The following is a 5318-nucleotide window of genomic DNA, read 5'->3' on the forward strand; positions in this document are numbered from 1 at the left end:
GAAAATCAGAGCGGACCTCTGACCTTTTCACCAAGTGGGTTTTGAGGAGGCGTCACATGCAATGAATTATTGTGCAACACATTTAGCAAGGCACCAGTTGAGCAAAAGAAAGAGAAGAATACTTATTGATTTTCCATCTAATTAGTTTGCAAATAAAACAGTCTATCTTAAAATAAAACAGTATATCATGAGGTAAGTTGAATGAGTTTTTTTTTTTAAGTGTAGGGTTTTGTCATTATCTATCTCTATCATATTTCGAGACATTTCCCCACAAGGTGCCACATGTTGATCTGTCGTTTAAGAAATTGCTCATGCTCCTGTGAACTGGTTTACATTTCCCCTAGAATAGGGGGAATTAGATTATGCTGAACAGCAGGGGGCTCCGGTTCATCTTCCGTGACGTGAGAGGGCTTTAAAAAATGTAACCTTTATTTAACTAGGCAAGTCAGTTAATAAGGACAAATTCTTATTTACAATGACGGCCTACAAATAGAACAGTTTAACCTGTCCCGCTCGCTCATGTCAACAAGGCAGCATGGTGCATCATCTAGAAGCATCTATTTTCCATAAAATATGTTTGAATTTTCAAACTAGTTTTCCCTGGAAAGGCAGAAAAAGCGTATTTTGAAAACACAATCCTACTCATTATTCCTCGTGCTTAATTCCGTCTCTTGTTTTGAGCCAACTTCGCTGTGGGCTTTGAACGAGGCACCTGGCACATGCCTGGGAGGCAAGCCCGGTTCCAAAACGAATGCGATCAACTTTCACTCTGCACAAAGACAACCCGGACCAGATTAATCGAATCCCCTCAGATATACACTACGGCTACGTTTAGACAGGCAGCCAAATTCGGATATTTTTATAAATTAGTCGCTTGACCAATCAGATCAGTTCAGAAAAAGATTGGACGTGTGAACGCAACTTACTTGATATAAATTACAAAAGTATGGGACTATGTCTAACTAGAAATGAGTTACTAGGGCAAAATATCAGAATTGGCAGATGTTCCTAATGAACAACTCATATCCATCAACCCCCCCCCCCCCCCAAAAAAAAACGACAAATCAATAATATAGTGTAGCGGTAGGGCGGGCTGGCTGGCCCACAAGTGACGAGTGTGAAGTAACACAAGCGTAAACAAAAATGGACCTTCCTCCAGGGAAACGACCCAGTACTTTTATTCAGGAAAATAAACAGAATGCGCCACAGCGCTGGCTAACAATAAAACACCAACCAAAAACCTAGCTCCTCTTTGAGCCTTTCCACACGGGTCTTCCGGTCCCTCTGCAACCGGACAGCTAACCTGTTTACCAGCGTATCAAACAAAATGAAACAGAAATCCAACAGTTGTCCTTCCTGGGGTCAGATCTACGGCCAAGTAACGTCCGGTAGGTTCCTGTCCAGTTGGGTTCGATATCCCTAACAGCGTTGGCGGGCTCTGAATGTCAGCTCTTGCTGATCCAGACCAAAAACAGATCTGGCCAAAACCAGGTTACAACAGCCACCACCCAACCTCCAAGCTAATTATATCCAGATGTGTGTAATTAGGGTGGCCTGGAAGGGTAAGGGCCTATCTTGGGGCCAGCAGAAGTAGCCAACGTCAGGAATATACCAGCCTTCACACACCCACCCTCTCAATCCATCACAATATATATATAACTGAATAGTAAAGGTCAAAATTAGTACAATTATATAAAAACAAATACATCCACAATCTTTAGGCATCACATGCTTCTCAGTATATGTGTGACCTTCCTGGTCCCGTCCCTCAAGTCAGTGAGTCAACACAGGAAGGAGAAATGGATGGATAGTTCATTTATTTCCAAAGCTGCGGTGATGGGACACACACAGTATAGATGAATGGTCAGTAGTCGACGGGATATAAATATCACTCCCATAGCAATTCTCCATAAATCTGCTGTATAATATACACACAATAAAATAAAAAAATGTTTATCAAAGTCTTTGTAATTGTATAGTGGATTTAACCTTTTCTAATTATTCCTAATTTGCTATAATAAAAATAAATGAATAGTTTCCATATGTAATCTCATATTTACAACATCAGAATAAACTCATTCATTCATTTCAGAATTCATTTCAGAATTCAAAATATATCAATAACCTGAAAAATTACTCAATGTCACACTTGTGGCGATGGAATATAATACACCAAGAATGTACCACACGTTCTCCTCCTGACAAAGCCAGGCTAAATACGCTGGCTGGTGTTCATGAGTTTATAAAACATATACTTTATACATTTGTAAAACTGAAATTGAGGGACCTTCCATTGGGCCCTGTCCTTTCCTCACAGGTGACGGCCATTCCAGAATCTGCAATGCCCCAAACAGCTTAATATTAGACAGTCAAATGACATGGAAAACATCTACTGTTTCAGTGAGAAAGGATGAGTTTAAACTGACGGTCCTTGCTATGTGGGATCCATGGGACATCTTTAGATGGTGAACACCGTTCCCATTAATTTAGGATTGAGGCATATAGCTGAATATACACAGCAGATGGCTATAACATTGATTAATCTCAACAGTAGGCCACTTTTAAAGTCTGAAAACCCCTGACAAAATTAGATTTAGGAGTAACCTATCACCTACCTAACCTAAAAGTTTCACTAATAAGTACCTCTGTGGCAGTGTAACGGCAGATTTCCTCTTCGTCTGAAGAGGAGTAAGGATCGGACCAAGATGCAGCGTGGTAAGTGTTCATGACGATTTATTAAAAACGAACTGAACACTGAAATACAAAACAATAAACGATGTGATGAAAACAAAAAACGAAACAGTACCGTGTGGCGACAAACACTCACACAGAAACAAACACCCACAAACCAACAGTGAAACCCAGGCTACCTAAGTATGATTCTCAATCAGAGACAACTAACGACACCTGCCTCTGATTGAGCACTATACTAGGCTGAACACAAAAACCAACATAGAAAGACAAACATAGACTGCCCACCCCAACTCACGCCCTGACCATACAAAAACAAAAAATAACAGAACTATGGTCAGAACGTGAACTCTGGCAGGTCCTGGCTGGCGGCTCCTGGCTGACTGGCGGCTCTGGCGGCTCCTGGCTGACTGGCGGCTCCTGGCTGACTGGCGGCTCCTGGCTGACTGGCGGCTCCTGGCTGACTGGCGGCTCTGGCGGCTCCTGGTTGACTGGCGGCTCAGACGGCTCAGGACAGACGGGAGACTCTAGCAGCTCGGGACAGACGGGAGACTCTAGCAGCTCGGGACAGACGGGAGACTCTAGCAGCTCGGGACAGACAGGACCCTCTAGCAGCTCAGGACAGGAGGAAGGCTCTGACAGCGCTGTACAGGCGGGAGCACCTGTAGGCAGAAGATGGAGAGACAGCCTGGTGCGGGGGGCTGCCACCGGAAGGCTGTTGCGTGGAGGTGGCACTGGATAGACCGGACCGTGCAGGCGCACTGGAGTTCTTGAGCACCGAGCCTGCCCAACCTTACCTGGTTGAATGCTCCCGGTAGCCAGGCCAGTGCGGCGAGGTGGAATAGCCCGCACTGGGCTGTGCTGGCGAACCGGGGGACACCATGCGTAAGGCTGGTGCCATGTACGCCGGCCCGAGGAGACGCACTGGAGACCAGATGCGTAAAGCCGGCTTCATGGCACCTTGCTCGGTGCCCACTCTAGCCCGGCCGATACGAGGAGCTGGAATGTACGGCACCGGGCTATGCACACGCACTGGGGAGACTGTGCGCTCCACCGCATAACACGGTGCCTGCCCGGTCCCTCTCGCTCTCGCTGGTAAGCACGGGAAGTTGGCGCAGGTCTCCTACCTGGCTTCACCACACTCCCCGTGTGCCCCCCCCCCCCCCAATACATTTTTGGGGCTGCCTCTCGGGCTTCCAGCCGCGCTGCCGTGCTGCCTCCAGTTCTGCCTTGAGACGGCGATGTTCCCCTGGCTGTGCCCAGGGTCCTTTACCGTCCATAATCTCCTCCCAAGTCCAGGAGTCTTGTGTTCGCTGCTGCTGCTGCTGCTGCTGCTGCTGCCCATTACCACGCCGCTTGGTCCTTTTGTGGTGGGTGTTTCTGTAACGGCAGATTTCCTCTTCGTCTGAAGAGGAGTAAGGATCGGACCAAGATGCAGCGTGGTAAGTGTTCATGACGATTTATTAAAAACGAACTGAACACTGAAATACAAAACAATAAACGATGTGATGAAAATGAAAAACGAAACAGTACCGTGTGGCGACAAACACTCACACGGAAACAAACACCCACAAACCAACAGTGAAACCCAGGCTACCTACGTATGATTCTCAATCAGAGACAACTAACGACACCTGCCTCTGATTGAGAATCATACTAGGCTGAACACAAAAACCAACATAGAAAGACAAACATAGACTGCCCACCCCAACTCACGCCCTGACCAAAAAATAACAGAACTATGGTCAGAACGTGACAGGCAGGAATTGCTTAACCACTTCTGGGGTCCACACAAAACATGAAACATGACATAATACAGAACATTAATAGACAAGAACATAACTACATAAATAAATAAAAAAATTACAAAAGGCACACGTAGCCTAAATAGCAATACATATACACAAACTATCTAGGTCAAATAGGGGAGAGGCATTGTGCCGTGAGGTGTTGCTTTATCTGTTTTTTTAAACCAGGTTTGCTGTTCACTTGAGCAATAATAGCTCTATATAATATAATACTGTATCCTTTCTTGTATTTGTTCTGGATTGGGGGACTGTGAATTGACCCCTGGTGCCATGTCTGGCAGGGTAAGTATGTGTGTCAGAGTTGTGTGTAAGTTGACAATACAAACAATTTGTGATTTTCAACACATTAATGTTTCTTCTAAAAATAAGAATTGATGCAATGTCTCTCCTCAACTCTTAACCAAGAGAGACTGGCATGCATACTATTCAAATCAAATCAAATTTTATTTGTCACATACACATGGTTAGCAGATGTTAATGCGAGTGTAGCGAAATGCTTGTGCTTCTAGTTCCGATCATGCAGTAATATCTAACCAGTAATCTATCAATTTCACAACAACTGCCTTATACACACACAAGTGTAAAGGAATGAATAAGAGTATGTACATAAAAATATATGGATGAGCGATAGCCGAACGGCATAGGCAAGATGCAATAGATGGTATAGAGTACAGTGAGACATATGAGATGAGTAATGTAGAGTATGTAAACATTATATAAAGTGGCAATGTTTAAAGTGGCTTGTATTTCTATTAGCCTTCTTTTTTTTCACACTAGACGAAGGTTGAAAGTCATGCGTCGTCCGATACACAACCCAAC

The sequence above is a fragment of the Oncorhynchus kisutch genome, linkage group LG6 (genome assembly GCF_002021735.2).
Source record: "Oncorhynchus kisutch isolate 150728-3 linkage group LG6, Okis_V2, whole genome shotgun sequence".
Lineage (NCBI taxonomy): Eukaryota > Metazoa > Chordata > Actinopteri > Salmoniformes > Salmonidae > Oncorhynchus > Oncorhynchus kisutch.